Here is a 17638-nt window from a genome sequence, read left to right on the forward strand (position 1 = left end):
AACAATTTTATATAAAAAATAATTATTTTTGCATCGCTTTACTCTGAGAGCTATAACTTTTATATTTTTTTGCAGATGATGCTGTATGGCGGCTCGTTTTTTGCGGGACAAGATGACGTTTTCAGCGGTACCATGGATATTTATATGCGTCTTTTTGTTCGCGTGTTATTGTACTTTTTGTTCGGTGGTATGATAATAAATCATTATTTTTTGCTTCGTTTTTTATTTTTATTTTTTAAGGGGTTCGCTAAAGGGGTTAATTAATGGGACAGTTTTATAGGGAAGGTCGCTACGGACGCGGCGATACCAAATATGTGTACTTTTATTGTTTTTTTTTTTTTTTATTTTCAAAAAATGAATTTATTGGGGAATATTTTTTTTTTTTTACTAATTTATTTAGCGATTTTTTTAAAATTATTTTTACACTTTTTTTTTTTTTTTTTACTCTACTACATAGTCCCAGGTGGGACATCACTGTCCTGTGACAGATCGCTGATCTGTCACATCACAGATCACTGTGACAGATCAGCAATCTGTCACAGGCAGTTCTGCAGACTTCCTCATGCCTGCGCTTTGCAGGCAGTGAGGAAGTCAGCTCCCTACAGGCCCCCGAAGGCCCCCGTCGCCATCTTGGATCCCGGGGCCTGTAGGGAAAGAGCCCCCGGCTCAGGGAAGCACGGAGGGAGCCCCCTCCCTGCCGATGCTTCCCTTTAACTCCCGGTACACCGCGATCGTGTTTGGTTGCGGTGTACAATGGGTTAACGTGTCGGGGGCGGTCCGTGACCGCCCCTGACACATTGTGCCGGGTGTCAGCTGTGATAATCAGCTGACACCGGGCCGCGATCAGCGGCGCTCACCACGTGGGCGCCGCTGATCGCATTAGACGTACTATCCCGTCCTTGGGAATTAAGTCCCAGGGCACATGGACGGGATAGTACGTCTAATGGCAGAAAGGGGTTAAATTTGGTCTTCTGCACATTTTCAAAAGTTGTAAATCCAAGGCACACAGAACCCGATGGCATCGGGTCTCGTCATCCTGTTCGTGACGCCAAAATTGGGTCGCCCTCGCACGCACACCTGTTAGCAGCATAACATTCCACCAGAACTCTGGAGGTTTATTGCACATACATAGGTTTATAATTACTTACAGAAAGGAGTGGTTAGTTAATTAACATAAGGATTGAGCTTCAATACTATTGGCTATTTGAGTACATGAACATATATGGCAGTGTCCGCCAAAAGGCTGATTTAGCAATATATGATTTACTGTATCTGGGTCGTCCTCGCACGCCCAGGGCAGCGGGGTACTCGGTACCGGGCCGGTGTCAAGGTGGGAATGTGTCACAGCAGCGGTGACCCGGTCCAAGGCCCTGGGCGCCCAATATCAATGGCGGTGATGTTAATGGTGTTAAAGTTTATTAGAATAGTTTGTGACGCCACCCGTGGTGTTTGGCAAGTAAGATGTTGCGCCAACGCTGCATGCACATCCGCTGGGACTGATGGTGTGGTGCAGCAAAGATGGTATAGCTCCCCACAGGTGGAGCTGTAGTCCCAGGGCAGTGTAGGTGCAATGGATGAGGAGAGGCGCAGAATGGTATTGAGGCTGGTACCCAGGTGTAGTGGTGCGGGAATAACTGGAGGACACCCGAGTATGCGGTTCCAAAGCTTTACTCACTGTTTGCAGTTCACTCCACTGCCTGCCTCCATACTGTGTTCTCCAGTTCAGGGCTCCAGCCAACCTCCAGGCAGGATAGGATTCTCCCTTCCACACTCCGCCAACATGTACCTTACTGAACGACTCCTCCAATGCGCCTTTAGGTGCGAAGCACTCCAGTACTTAGTTACCCTGGAATGCCTCTCTCTAGGTGTTCCTACTCTGTAGCCTGCTTTGGGGACTCCTCACTGCGTCCCGGCTCTCTATTCAGTTGCTGTTGTGTCCCAAGTCTATGATGGGCGTTAGCGGCTCACTACTCCTCCGGTGTCTGTTGCCGGACATAAAGATCCAATCAACCTCGGGGACCGGGCCCAGGCCTTTGCGCTCTCTGGACTGGAAGGGTTCTCTATCTTTCTTCAACCAGCTTCCCACCGTCCTTCTATTCTCCTTCGTTCCAATCTGTTCTATCTCTCTTATGGAATCTGTAGTCTCCAGTCTTTGTCTCTTTCGTTCCACTAAGACCAGTCCTCAGCCTCTCCTGACTGACTGCCTTCCTCCGCCTTGAGCTCCTCTCAGGCTGACCTGCTGTCAGCCTGCTCTCTCTCTCCCCTTCTCTGGGACTTACCCCAGACTGACCTGAAATCCTACACCTTCCCTCTTTTTTATATCTAACTCCACCCACCTCCCCAGCACCTCTCGTGTTACGAAGCCAGGGACCACAAAAGGCACCCTATGACCTTTCCAGCATAAAGCATGGATGGGTCCCTGCTGAACTATCCTGTGTGTGGGGTGCAGGTGTTGGAATGCGGAAAGGAGTTCCCAGCCTACCTGGATGGTGGGGCACTACACCTTAGGAGAAGGTGCAGTACCTCTGTGGCGACTGAAGCCTCAGGGGCGCCACATATCCATTGTCCTGCAACTCAGCAAAACCAGACATCGGACTGGTACATCTGTTCCAACTTCCTTTTTTCGATGTCTAGAACATACATCACAAGAGAATCCTGGTTTGAGCTAGATGGCTCACGAGGTCACTGGGCCATTCTGAGCAATTGATTATAGAGTTCATGTTAGCTGTGATTATATATATGTATATATCAGTATATAGCAAGTGAGATCTATATGAAATACATATATATTTCCATCACAATCCCCCCTTAGATATCACTTGCCCTAATCCTGCTCCTGTCCCAAAGCGCTGTAACTCTTTTATGCTGCCAGTGGGCTGACGCATGACTAGTGCATACAGCCCCCTCCATACAGACTTTTGCAAATGGGCGGTCGGGAGATCTGTCCCTAACGTGGTTCATTGCATTGTAATCAAAGTCTCTAAGTTAGCAGTCTATGTAGTCTGTGGTGTGTATTCTCTATCAGGTAGGTAATTTATTCAGTCAGGGAGGGCATCCACAGCATCATTCCGGCTCAGGTGTATCTTCTGGTATGAGAGCTTCCTTGCAATGCGATGCGTGGATCCAAGTGGGGGTCTTCCCTCCAGGTTGGTGTGGTCAGCAGCACTTGGAGAAGGGCCATCAAATCTGGAATCGAATGCTCTCCTTACGAACTTTGTTCACCAACACTCAGTCTCCTGGCTTCAGGGCGTGCATACCAGGTACCGAATCTGGATCTGGCAATGAAGAAAAAAACTTGAGAATGGACATTAGCAAGATTCTTGGTAAATTCAATTACACAAGCAGGCAAAGTATCATATTGCATAATCAACTGCTGAGGGAAGAATACCCCTAACCTGGGTTTAGACCCAAATAAAATTTTATATTGGTGACAGCTTTTTCTGGGCCTATGGGAGTGTCTAATGCCATGGTTTGTTTGGCTCTTGGGCAATTTTTTAACATGCTGCTCTTAAGTGTCCCACTTAGTCTATGTTGCCGCTACTTTGGAGATGGTGGGAAGTGTGTAGGCCTAAGTCTGACCCTACTGCTGACCAGATCTCTTGTGTCAGGTTTACTGTGAATGCGAGTCCCTGTTCACTTGCTATCACTTCTGGAACCCCATATCTGCACACTATTTCTGAGAGTAGCTTCTTTGCAGTAGTCTTCGCTGACTGGATTCTTACTGGGAAAGCTTCGGGCCAGATGATGTGGGGGAACTTTTTCCCACTCGTCCAGTGTTGCATTTGTCGAAGGTCAAACAGCTGCAGGGAAATTTGGCTGTTAAGGTGGGAGTTCAATCAGATCATTCACCTGTGTCTTCAATCTGTGCGGGGCCCATGTGCCCATTGAACCACCATAGGGTACATACTTTGAGGGAGACAGGTTTTGCTTTGAGGTAGCCAGGGTTTGCTTTGAGGTAGACAAGGTTTTAGAGTCCAGTGCTTTTTTTTTATCTTCCTTCATATGTTGTCCCTTCAGCATCCAGCTTTCCTTCTCCTCCTTTGGAGTCTGGTCCTGCAACTTCTTGAACAGGTCCCAGGACGTCATTTTTGTCAGGTTTTCTTGTCTTCAGTGGTCATGTAGTAGCCGTCCGGCTCTACGACCTCTCTCACTTTTCCATATTGTCTTCTTCTGGCTGCTTCTTTGGCTGGATCGTCTGCCATGTTGTTGCCCCGTGCCTCTACTGTGTTCAGTTTTCCGTGTGCCTTGACTTTTAGAAGTTGGAGCGCGTCCAGCAGGTCCCTGATGGCTCCATGATGCTTCACGGTCGTCCTGCTTGCTGTGATAAAGCCTCTTGCAGCCCAGATGGGTCCAAAGTCATATGCTATGCCATGCGAGTACCTGGAATCGGTTTAGATGTTTGCATTTTTGTCCTTCGCAATCTGGCAGGCCTTCATCAGCCCTATCAGTTCCGCTTCTTGGGCTGACAAGCTACGCGACAAACTTCTGGACCATAGGATTTCTTGATTGCTGGTCACTGAACATCCCGTGTGGAACCTTCCTTCATCATCTGCAAAACTGGAGCCATCTACAGTATCCTGCAGATTTTGTTCTGAAGAGTCCGTATCCGCATCCCCCCTTGGGAGTGGGAGTAGAGTCAGGCAACAGCTGAGAGCACTGGAGGGCGGCGAAGAGATGCTTTGGTGGAGAGAGGATCTCTAGTGGTTGTCCAAGAATGATGTCAGCTACCTTGTCCAGGAGGGCGTGCGCTGCAAATACTGTTTTCATGCAGGAGGGGGCCCCCCTTGCAACTGGATCCAGGCAGGCTGAGAAGTAGCCTAGAGACCTCTGTCTTTGCTCCGTGGGTCTGTTTTAGGATGCCAGTAGAATGACCTTCTTTTTCCATTTAGTAAAGACGGAATGGCTTCTCGTAGCCAGGGAGGCCTAGAGCTGGCGCAGAGACCATGGAGTCTTTCAGTTTCCTGTACGAGATGAAGGCTGCAAACAACAGGAGGAATGGGGTTGCATTGATGCAATCGTACAGAGGCTGCATTAAGACTGGAGCACCAGGGATCCAGGTTCTGCAATACGAAACTAGACCAAGAAAGGCCTGCAGCATCTTTGGAGTTGTTGAGGGAGCCATCTTCTCCTAAGTGGTCTTCAGGTCATCTGTCAAGCATTTTGTCTGGCGGGCACTACTGCGTCTCAGGAACGTTACTTGCTTTTGACACCACTGGACTCTGTTTTTCCAGAACTTGCATTGCTGCTCCTCCAGGTAGAGTAGAAGAGGCAAGGAAAGGGCTGTGCAGGTAGAGATGTCGATGACTTCTGCATGTTCTGCAATCCAGTTGACGAGGATGGAGGACAATGCTTTGGTGAGCTGTGAAAGGCTGTTCTGGGCCCCCTTGGGCATCACTGTCCATGTGTTCTGCACCCCCCTGGTGCGTGAAGGTAAACAGGAACTGGTCATCCAGGTGAAGGGGGAACATTGAAGGACGCATTGGACAGATCCATCACCGTGAGCACTGTTGCTGTGGCTGGCACGCTGGACAGCAGAGTGTGCAGATTTGGCACAATTGGGGTTTCAAACACGGTTGCTTTGTTCACAGCCCTCAGGTCATGCACCATTCAGAACCTGGCTGGTTCTCCTTTCACAGTCGTCCTCTTGATCGAGGAAAGTGGGCACTGCACGATGGTTCCTATGGACGACGCGGCCCAGTCTGGCCTTTCTCTTCACAATGCCGTGAGAGACTCCCATCTTCTGGCCCAGAGCCGGTAGGAAAACAAGCCGTTTACTGGGATATTCTTCACCAGCGATGATGACCAGCTGAGGTTTCTTGCTCTCCACCAAGGCGGTCACGGTGATAACATCTGCTCTGATCACAGGGGGTCTCTTTGCTGGGACGTCTTCTTTACCAGCCAGCAGCCGTTTCTTTCTCCCAGCTTGGTCTCAGGTCAGCATTTGTGTACCAGTTTGAAAAGCTGAGTGGCTGTCTTCTGGTCCAGGGCCTGGATAACCATCAGGGAGCACCTTCAGAATCTTGTCCAAGATGATCATCTGGCGCTGGAGCCGGAAGCAGCGCAGCCATTTCCCAGAGCCGGTAAGGTCCCTTTGGGTTGAAATTTCCTGGCCCATGCCAAAGTTCTTAAACCGGTTCTTGAACAGTGGTTCCAATTAGACCTCCAGTTGGTCCGAGACAGTTTGACTCTGGGTGATGGACAGGGGATGCTGGGAATTATGTGGGTACGGGGTTCCAGACTTGAGTGACACCCGCACTGGCGCAACTTGAAGTCTTACTTGGAACATAGGCTTTCAGGTACTATGTCCGGCACCTCCTTGGGTAGGTTTGCACTGGTTGTTCGAGGCTCTCGTAGGGCCACCAGCATGATTGATTCTTCTTGGGTCAGGGGTGGAGAAAATGTCATGGTCAAATCTTCCTGGAACACTTTGGTCACCTTCAGCTTCTCTGCTGTAGGTCTGCTCTCAGTAGGTTGAGTGGGCAGGTCTCCACCATAAACTTGAACAGGATGCAGTGTCCTGGCTGTATTCACATTCACACGCTCAGGGGCTTGTAAGCTGGGAATGTCTGACTTGACCATCAATCCACACAAGACACAGAGTGTTCTGATAGGCAGGTGGGGTCGGGGAGTTCCACATGTCTCATCACACTACCGACTGCACCAGTGTCCACAAAGAAAGACCTGACTACCCCTGCCCACCTTCAGGGTGATTTGAGGTATTGGGTCTGCTGATGGGGTTTCACATGTCAGGGGCATGATGTCTTGCGGACCTGGCTTGCCTCTGTCCTATGGACAGGATTCTTCACTGCTTCCTGGGCAGCATGGTGGCTCAGTGGATAGCACTGCGGCCTTGCAGCGCTGGAGTCCTGGGTTCAAATTCCACCAAGGACATCTGCAAGGAGTATGTATGTTCTCCCCGTGTTTGCGTGGGTTACCTCCGGGTACTCCGGTTTCCTCCCACATTCCAAAGACATACTGATAGGGAATTTAGATTGTGAGCCCCATCGGGGACAGTGTTGATAATGTGTGCAAACTGTAAAGCACTATGGAATATGTTAGCTCTATATAAAAATAAAGATTATTATTATTATCCTGTGTTTCTTTCTTGGCCTATTCCTCTGCGTGATGTCCTTGGTTGCCTGGGTGCTCTGCTCTGCACTGGTTCTGGAAATGGGCAATGCTGCCACAGTTGTAACACATGCTGTGTCTCCTGTCTCTGCAGGGTGGTTGCTCTTCCACATTGGTGGCCACCATAAGAGGGGCTGTCTTCCACACTCCTGGGTGGGACTCAATTCTTCTGGCTACTGTGAGCAGGGTATCTACTGCTATTGACCTGTACTCAGGCCTGGCCACTATCAGCAGTTTTTTTATTAGTTCTCTTAAGGTACTGTCACACTTAGCGATTTACCAGCGATCCCGACCAGCGATATGACGCAGTCAGGATCGCTGGTACATCGCTAAGAGGTCGCTAGTGAGCTGCCACACAGGCAGGTCTCACTAGCGACATCGCTGGGGTCGGGGGTCGCTTCTTACCTGTCACACTAGGGGATCCTGCGTCCTCCCGCCCGGCTCCACGCTTGTCGCTCGTCTCTCCACAGGAAGCGCCGCAGGAAGCTGACGACGAGAAACAGTCCAGGACCTTCTTGCGCGATCAGCGATAACCAGCGGGGGAGCGGGTTGTAGGTAAGTATCAGACACAGCGATATCGCTAGCAATATCGCTATAACGTCACAAGTTATAGTGATATTGCTAGCGATATCTCTTAGTGTGACAGGCCCTTTAGTCCATGCACAAAGGCCTGTGCCAACATTTGTCTGTGTATCTGATCATGAATAGTGAAGCCTAAATCTTGGAATACTTGCATCATTCTGCCATGAAACTACAGACTCTGTCTTGGCTTGGCTCATGTCATGTAGGCTGAGGGCTTGCCCTGCCTGTCTGGCTTTTGCCCACTCTCTGAGTTGCTCAATTAGCTTTGACCCTGACTCCCTGGAGTGCACATCTAATTCTGCTGGAAGCTTGAAGTGTTCCTTCATGATTGGCCAGAATGCTTCACCTGCTTTTATTTCCATTATGGCCCAGAGATCAATCCAGGTTGCATCATATGTTTGCTGGCTCTGCTGTATTCTTCGGTAGAATGGCATGGGGTCCATATCTAGGTCTGGCAGATTATTCAGAATACTGAACACCTGACTAGGGGTGAAGGGCACATAGTGTAAGAGTTCTGGCTCTATCTGCCCCTGCCTACTTGGTGCCTGTGGGTTTCTTTCCCTAGTACAGGGCAGCATGTATGATGTTCCCTCTTCATTTTCATCAGAGGAGAAACTGTGATATTGTGTGTTTGCCTTTTTGTGTGTGGATGTCCCCCCCCCTGAGACTGCGTTGATGATGATGTAAATGTTGACAGCTCTGTCTGGTACTTAGGTTCCTCATTTTCAGACGCAGCAGCTGCAGACACTGATGACCTACTCCTCCATGACCTACACCTCCCCCCCTGCACTCTGAGCTGTGGGTTCTGCTGGCTGTTGTATGGAGGGGCCACCTGTAGTCTTTTGAGCAATATAAGAAGATCTAGAGAAAGAGTAGTCATCAGAAAACTCAAGACAAAGGAAGATTTGTGTAGAAACTGTGCTGAAAGTGACCTATATAAATTAAGCATCAAGAAGTTAGCAAGAAAATATCTTCATTCAGAATCTATCATACAAAAAAGACATTCAGTCCCCTCTTAAACTTTCTCACCTACTTGTCCTACCTTTTCACATCCCTGCCTATTAGGGCCTTATAGGGATAGCAGGGAGAGCCGCCGTGGACCGGGGGCGCCACTGCGCAGGTTATAGAGTGCCAACCTCCGCTGCTAGGTAGGGGCAAGTAAGTCAGTATAGGGACAGGCAACTCCCTATGGTTATCAATCTGTTGGTGGTGGTGTGATGCAATAGTAATAATATTTAAGTGTGATATTTTTAAAAACCTGATCAATAAAGTTTATAGATTTTATGATATTTGTAAGGGTTCTGCTGTGAATTCCAAATTGGCTGGAATCGAGACCGGATACCAGAGCCTCTGATGCGCCTAAACAGTGTAAATCCCCCACAAGTGACCCATTTTGATAACCACCCCCCTCAATGATTTTATCCTGTTGTATAGTGAGCATTTTGAACCCACAGGTACGACACAGAATTTGATAACCGTTTGTCATATTGAATATGTTGTCATTAGTGTTGACCACAAGTGCTCGCTACTACAGTTTGCATTGGGTGTTCGGGTATGCACCGAATATAGTGGTGCATGAGTACCTGCACCCCCCCATGTTTCGTGGCTGTTAGACACTCCAAAAAATATATACAGGGATCTGCGATGCTTCGTACATTTCAGAGCAACCAATGCAAACTCGAGTAGCGAGCATTTGCGCTCCACACTAGCCGTCATATTGTTGTCTATTTTTTTTTTTTACTATTGTAAAAAACAATTCTATCTCCAACTCTAACACAACCACAACACTAACCTCAACCTTAATTGCAAAGAATGGAAAAAAATACAATTTTTTTATTTAATTTGTCGGTTGCGAGTGGGATAACTGAATTACATATTCCACTCTGTTTCCCTCCACAACGAATCTGAAAGAAAAAGGAGAAAAGATAACTAAAAAAAAAAGCATGTAACATGTAGGGAAAAACTTCAAGATTTGAAATGTGACCCCATTGTGCTGGTGTACGTGTAATGTTAGCTGCAATTGGTTCAGTTTCCCAAAATATCATAAAAACAATGATTGGGGGTGGGGGGTGCTATAAAGTATTTTCACAATGGAAAACGCATGATGTCAGATCACTTCTATTAACTGCTTGACGTCTTGAAAGACTGAGCTTACGAACAGCGAGTCATTTTGTCATAGTAGAAATGCGTAGGTTCATTCTGTTGAGCGTTTAGCGCTTTTTCTGGCGGATTCCAGAGCGAAATCTGTGTTGGGTCGAATATTCTTGAGATTTGCACTGATCTTTGTTAGTAACATCTTTCTATTGCTGTGATTTCTGTCATGATACCAGTGCTGGGTGACCGGCACTTCTGGGGTTAATGTTCTGATCGCAGTGCAGACTCTCACCTGCACACCTAGGACCTATTAGGGTGGCCTCTCATTGGTTCTGGGGAGGCTTCTTATAGCCTCAGGAAGCTCCCATCCCCCGTCAGTTATACTTTCGCCCTTGGCATTGTGTGGTGACCCCTGAGTGTGTTAGTGCCTTGTTCTGGTTGCTTGATTCTCTGTGTATGACTCGGTCTGTTCTCTGGATATCACTTTGGATTCTGCTTGGTACCTTCTATGCCCGTTTGGTTTTTGATCTCTGCTTGGCCCTGACTGTCCATTCTGTCTCATCCCTGGTACTGTATTGATATCTTGTGTATGACCTTTGGCTTTGTCTGACCTCCCGTCTGTTTATCCCTCCTGTACCTCGCTTGCCTGTATTGTGCCTGACCTTTGCTTTGCCCGACTCTGTTTTCTTCCTCCTCTGAAAACAGGATGCTAAGCCCCGCCCCCTTGCAGTCACATGACCGTTCACATGACCGTTCACAGGTCCTGTGCCGGCTTTCTAAACTTCTACATTCAGGTCCCGTGCTTCTTTATTGTCCGGCTGTTCTTGTCCCCAGTGGTCCCTACGGTGCGGGTGAGTCCCTGCTTAGCGGAGGCTATACGCCGGCGCTGTCAGGACCCTGACATTATAACTGACCATTAAGTTTTTGGGGGTTTTTTATGCAGAGAGTTATGGATCCCATACAGTCTCTGGCTGACCGGATGAAAAGTCTGAGTCAGATGTTTCAGGGTTTATCTCTGGAGCAGCAAGCTCTGGCTCGTTCTCAGCAGCAGGTTTCTGAGACAGTGCGGGGAGCTCTAGCTGCTGGGTCTCTGGGGGCTGGGTCGAGTGATGTTGTTTTGGTGTCCCCAGAACCACCTGTTAAACTGCCTGACTTTTTTTCTGGAAACCAAAAGGAGTTCAGGGTCTTCATGGAGGGGTGCAAACTTTTTTTTAGTTTGAGACCATGTTCCTCTGGGGATGAAAGTCAGAAGGTCGGGGTTGTTATGTCTCTATTAAGAGGGTCCCCACAAGCTTGGGCTTTCTCCCTTTCTCCCACTGCCCCTGAGAGAGTGTCCGTGAATGCATTTTTTGAGGCCCTCGGGCACATTTATGATCAGCCTGACCATGTGCGATTGGCAGAGGACATGGTGATGAGTGTCTGTCAGGGGAAACAATCAGCTGAGTGGTTTTGTACTGAGTTCCGCCGCTGGGCCGCAGAGGTCACTTGGAATGACGCCGCACTCCGAGGATTCTTTTGCAGAGGCTTGTCCGAGCGGCTGCAGGATGCCTTGGCGTTACATCCCCCACCTAACTCTCTCGAGGACGCCATGGATGGACCGCAGGCTGCGGGCCAGAGGGGTGATGCAGGTGGAAACTCCATTGTTCCCCAGTGGAAAAGAGACTGCCCCTGAGCTCATGGATGTAGGCGCCCTCTCCCTGAAGGATACGGAGAGGAAACGCCGGAAGGAAAAGCAGTTATGCTTTAACTGCAGTAAAACGGGACATTGGAAAAGGGAGTGTCCTGATTGCCCGTCTTCAAACCCAGTCGGCGGAAACGACTAGGTCTGGGTAGTGAACGGGGAGAATGCTCAGACCCTCAGGTACCCTTTTCCTCATTTTCTAAAGTGTTACTGCCTGTGGAACTGTTTGTGGACGGTAGTTCTTTTTCCTCTACAGCCTTCGTGGACTGCGGGTCATCGATTAATCTCATTGACTCCCAATTGGTCACACACTGCAAGATAGGGACAGTTAGGCTCAAGGTTCCATTCAAGGTGATGGCCATTGACTCCTCTCCCCTCACTAAGGAGGGAATTCTTTTAATGTCTGACTTGCTTTCGCTCAGAGTGGGCGCTACTCATGTGGAATACCTAAGTTGTTTTGTGCTGGACAATCTACCTGCAGGGTTGGTGTTGGGCATGCCCTGGTTACAACGCCATAACCCAGTTATTAACTGGAAAACGGGGGAGAATGTTCAATGGGGGTTTAATGATTTTGAGTTATGTGATAAATCCGCACTGCTGGTTGAACCTGTTAAATCTGTGTCTGTATCATCTGTCGAGTTGGAAGGTATTCCGGAATGCCAGAAGGACTTCGAAGATGTATTCTCCGAAAGCGAGGCCGAGACGTTACCGCCACATAGACCCTTTGACTGCGCTATTGAGCTAGTCCCGGGGGCTAAATTACCTAAAGCCCGTCTGTTTAATTTGTCCGGTCCTGAGCGCTTGGCTATGAAGGAGTACGATGCTGAAAGTCTGCGCAAAGGACACATATGTCCTTCAGTCTCACCTGTGGCGGCAGGTTTCTTTTTTGTAAAGAAAAAAGATGGCGGGTTACGTCCCTGTCTCGACTTCCGGGAGCTTAATCAGATTACTGTACGGAATACATACCCCCTTCTGTTAATTCCGGATTTATGTAACCAGCTATCAGGGGCAAAGTGGTTTTCTAAACTGGATCTTCGGGGGGCATATAATTTGATAAGGGTCCGAGAGGGGGATGAATGGAAAACCGCGTTCCTCACGACCGAGGGACTATTTGAAAATGTAGTCATGCCGTTTGGTCTTACCAACGCCCCCGCCATATTTCAGAATTTCATCAACGTGGTATTCTCGGATCTCATTGGTCGTTTTCTCGTTATCTATTTAGATGATATTTTGATATACTCCACCGACAAGCATTCTCATTTGGAACATGTACGAACAGTTCTCCAAAGACTGAGAGAAAATAATCTGTATGCCAAATTGGAGAAATGTGTATTCTGTGTGCAAGAATTGTCTTTTTTGGGGTTAATTGTATCCGGGGAGGGTTTTCGCATGGACCCCAAGAAGGTGCAGGCCATTGCGGATTGGGTGCAACCCCGAGATCTTAAGGGTCTTCAGCGCTTCTTGGGGTTCGCCAATTATTACCGCAAATTTATCCGAGGGTTTTCGCAAGTGGTGAAACCTCTCACGGATCTAACATGCAAAGGTGCGGATGTGAGAAATTGGTCCTCACTCACAAAAGAGGCCTTTGCGACGCTGAAAAAATGTTTTATGTCTGCTCCTGTCTTGATACAGCCAGATCCTTCCAAGCCATTTGTGGTGGAGGTGGATGCCTCCGAGGTGGGGGTGGGGGCGGTGTTGTCTTAAGGGCCTGCCACTCTAACCAAACTCAGGCCATGTGCCTTCTTTTCCAAGAAGTTCTCTGCTGCTGAAAGAAATTATGATGTATGCAATAGAGAGCTTCTTGCGGTTAAGTTGGCGTTTGAGGAATGGAGGCACTTTTTGGAGGGGGCAAGTCACCCGATTACTGTGATCACTGATCACAAAAATTTGTCTTACATCGAGTCTGCTAAAAGATTAACGCACAGACAGGCCCGTTGGTCACTTTTTTTTTCTCGTTTCCAGTTTACTATTACATTCCGTCCAGGGTCAAAGAATGTCAAGGCTGACGCCTTATCTCGTAGTTTTCACCCTGTGTCTGTCCCTGAGCCACCGTCCTCCATTCTGCACCCTGGGGTGGTGTTAGCAGGGATCTCGTCTGAATTGGAACGGGAAATTGAGGGGGCCCAGTCGCTGGCTCCTGCGGCCAAACCAGGGGGCAAGTTGTTTGTCCCAGAACAACTTCGCCTTAAACTCTTGCAAGAGTTCCACGAATCCAAGTTGTGTGCTCACCCTGGTATATCAGCCACACGACTGGCGGTGGCTAGAATCTTCTGGTGGCCTACTCTGGGTTCTGATATAAAGAAATTCATTTCTGGTTGTGGGGTCTGCGCTCGTTCTAAAAGCTCCCATAGCCGGCCAGCGGGGGAGCTGATGCCCTTGGAAGTTCCCGAAAGACCGTGGACCCATGTGTCCATGGATTTTATTACCAATCTTCCCTTCTCCAGGGGTAATACGGTGGTATGGGTAGTGGTGGACAGATTTTCTAAGCAGGCTCATTTTGTACCCCTGTCCGCATTATCTTCTGCTGAGATCTTATCCAGATTGTTTGTGCAGCATGTGGTCCGCTTGCATGGGGTACCCCTGAATGTGGTGTCTGATCGTGGTGTGCAGTTTGTGGCTAAGTTTTGGCGTGCTTTCTGTAAAAAGTAGGGATATCTCTGTCCTTTTCGTCTGCATACCATCCTGAGAGTAATGTTCAGACGGAACGCACTAATCAGTCTCTGGAACAGATCCTCAGATGTCTGACTTCTGCTAGACAGAATGACTGGTGTGATATACTGCCGTTGGCTGAATTCGCCTTTAATAGTCGGGTGAGTCAATCCATTGGTATGTCCCCTTTCTTGATCAACTATGGGTTCAGTCCTCATTTTGGTGAGTTTTCTCGTCTGGATTTGGGGTGCCCCGGGGCTGAGGACTCTGTTCAGCGGTTAAAAGACACATGGGCAGAAGTCCAGCGGCATATATCTAGGTCTCATGCAGGTGTAAGTTTTTCGCGGACAGGAAACGAACACCTGGTCCCATGTTTCAGGTGGGAGAGAAAGTTTGGCTCTCCACGTGAAACATTAAGTTAAAGGTTCCGTCAGCCAAGTTGGGCCCCAAATTCATTGGCCCGTACAAGATTGTGGAAAAAATCAACCCGGTAGTGTACAGGCTGTGCCTTCCACCCTCTTTCAAGATCCCTAACGTCTTCCATAGATCTCTACTGAAGCCGTTTGAAGCAGACTGGGGAGAATCCGAGTCCGCTGCTCCTCCGGTTTTGGTTGAGGGACATGTGGAATATGAGATTGGTCACATTGTAGATTCTAGGTTGGTACAGCGGTCAGTACAGTACCTAGTTCATTGGAAGGGGTATGGGCCGGATGACAGGTCCTGGGTGCCGGCCCGTTTGATTCATGCGGATCCTCTGGTTCGGGCGTTCCATGCTAGGTACCCGGGCAAGCCTGGGGGTCCAGAGGCCCCCCGTTGAGAGGGGGGTACTGTCATGACACCAGTGCTGGGTGACCGGCACTTCTGGGGTTAATGTTCTGATCACAGTTGAGACACTCACTTGCACACCTGGGACCTATTAGGTTGGCCTCGCATTGGTTCTGGGGAGGCTTCTTATAGCCTCAGGAAGCTCCCATCCCCCGTCAGTTATACTTTCGCCCTTGGCATTGTGTAGTGACCCCTGAGTGGGTTAGTGCTGTGTTCTGGTTGCTTGATTCCCTGTGTATGACTCGGTCTGTTCTCTGGACATTGCATTGGATTCTGCTTGGTACCTTCTATGTCCGTTTGGTTTTTGATCTCTGCTTGGCCCTGACTGTCCATTCTGTCTCATCCCTGGTACTGTATTGATATCTTGTGTATGACCTTTGGCTTTGTCTGACCTCCCGTCTGTTTATCCCTCCTGTACCTCACTTGCCTGTATTGTGCCTGACCTTTGCTTTGCCCGACTCTGAGTTTTCTTCCGCCTCTGAAAACAGGACGCTAAGCCCCGCCCCTTGCAGTCACATGACCGTAGGTCCTGTGCCGGCTTTCTAAACTTCTACATTCAGGTCCCGTGCATCTTTATTGTTTGGCTGTTCTTGTCCCCAGGGGTCTCTACGGTGCGGGTGAGTCCCTGCTTAGAGGAGGCTGTACGCCGGCGCTGTCAGGACCCTGACAATTTCTAGGTAAGACCATTGCAATTGGAAAGGTCTTGACTAGAAGCAGTGCGCACAGGCTCAGTAACGTCACCGCTCATCACTGAGCCTGCACGCTGCTTCTCATTCATTCCCCATTAGTTTACAACCCGAGCGGCTGCATTACCATTGCTCCAGCTGTAATCTGATTACCCCCTAAGATGGATTTACGCCATGGGACGTGACTGATCGCCGGGCAGGAAAGGATATTATTGGTTTATTATTTTTTTGTTTTTTTACAGGAGAACAATGGCTTCCATATGGGATTAGGAGTATAATAAAGATTTTAAAACTGTGTAGTGCATTCTTTCATTGAAATACTTTGTTCTTATTGTGTGTGTGTTTATTTAACATTTGAATAACTCTAGGATTAGTAATGGAGAGGTGTCTTATTGACACCTCTCCATTACTAAGCCGGGCTTAATGTCACCTTACAATAGCAAGGTGACAATAACCCCTTATTAACCCTACTTGCCACCTCTACAGGGCAAGTAGGAAGATCCCGACAAAGCATCAGAATAGGTGCATCTAATACATGCACCTTTTCTGGGCAGCTGTGGGCTGCTGTTTTTAGGCCAGGGATGCCAAGATCAATGGCCCCTTACCAGCATGAGAATAGCAGCCCGCACCTGTGAGTTTTGCCGGGTTGGATCACAAACAGAGGGGGACCCCATATCGGGTTATCATTCATTCTTTCTCTCCTGCTCGCTGTTGCCGGCAGAGCAGGAGAGAATGACAGCCGCGTTCAGCACCAGCCGCCGAGGAACAGCGCTTACTGTAGCGCTTCTTCCCCGGCGGCGGTCCGAGTGGTCCTGATGCAGCACATGTTCGGCACATGGTTGCCACACGTGTGCCACACGGATGTACCACGTATTCACACGGACACTGATAGCTCCGGTACCATTTTTTCCGGTACTGGAATTATCTGGACATGTGAGACTGCCCTACCACCCAGTTTCAAAGAAACAAAACTGCCCTTGTTATGTGAAAGAGGCAAAAATTTAAGCAAACTTGATGCAATTAAAGCGGTAATAGTCTAGATGGCAGATGATCTGATTGTAATTGTGCTCCACGTGTATTAAAGCAAAAATGGGCAAAAAATTGCTCCGGGCCATCAATCAGTAGTAATTCCAAAATAATTCCAAGAGTGTGAATGGCTGTTTTTCCTCAGAAAAAAAGCTTAGTCTCACACGATTGTGTTCACGAAAAAGTAGTTATGGCTCTTGAAAGGAGGAAAATCAATAGCGTAAAAAAAAAAGAGGCTGGACCCTTTAACAACCCCTTCCCGACCTTTGACGCCATGTAGGCATCATGAAAATCGGTGCTAATCCGACCCATGTCGCCTATGTGGCGTCATGAATTGATGGCCCTCCTGCGGGTGGGGTGACCGGGGTCACTGAAAGTTCCCCCGACCCACACATACAGGACCCTTTGTGCTTCACCCCAGGGGTGGTGGCTTAGCCCCCCCTGTGGCTACGATCGCTCTGATTGGCTGTTAAAAGTGAAACAGTCAATCAGAGCGATTGTAATATTTCACCAATGAAATTTGGTGAAATATTACAATCCAGCCATGGCCGATGCTGCAATAGCATCTGCAATGGCTGGAGACCGCGCTCCGACCCCCCCACGACTGACGGGGGCGATCGGCCCCAGCCACCGACTGACGGCGGCCATGTGCCGCCGCCATCATTATCTGCTCCCCTCCCCCTTCCTTCCACTCCCCCCGCTTTCCGATCCCCCCCTCACCCCCCCGGTACCTCCTATGTCCCTGTGGCAGTCCCGTGACCCTCCTGGATTCTTCATGGGTGCCGTCATCTTGCCAAATGCTGCTGGCACATTTATTCATTCATTGCAGGTACATTTTGATGACTGTGGTAAACTATCACAGTGATCAAAATAAAAAAAAGTAAATAAATCCCCCCCTTTATCACCCCCATAGGTAGGGACTGTTAGGCATCAGGTTCCTATCTCTGCACAGGGGAAATCCCGAGCC

This window comes from Dendrobates tinctorius, unplaced genomic scaffold (genome assembly GCF_039654945.1).
Source record: "Dendrobates tinctorius isolate UK_male_01 unplaced genomic scaffold, ASM3965494v1 ptg000129l, whole genome shotgun sequence".
NCBI classification, from domain to species: domain Eukaryota; kingdom Metazoa; phylum Chordata; class Amphibia; order Anura; family Dendrobatidae; genus Dendrobates; species Dendrobates tinctorius.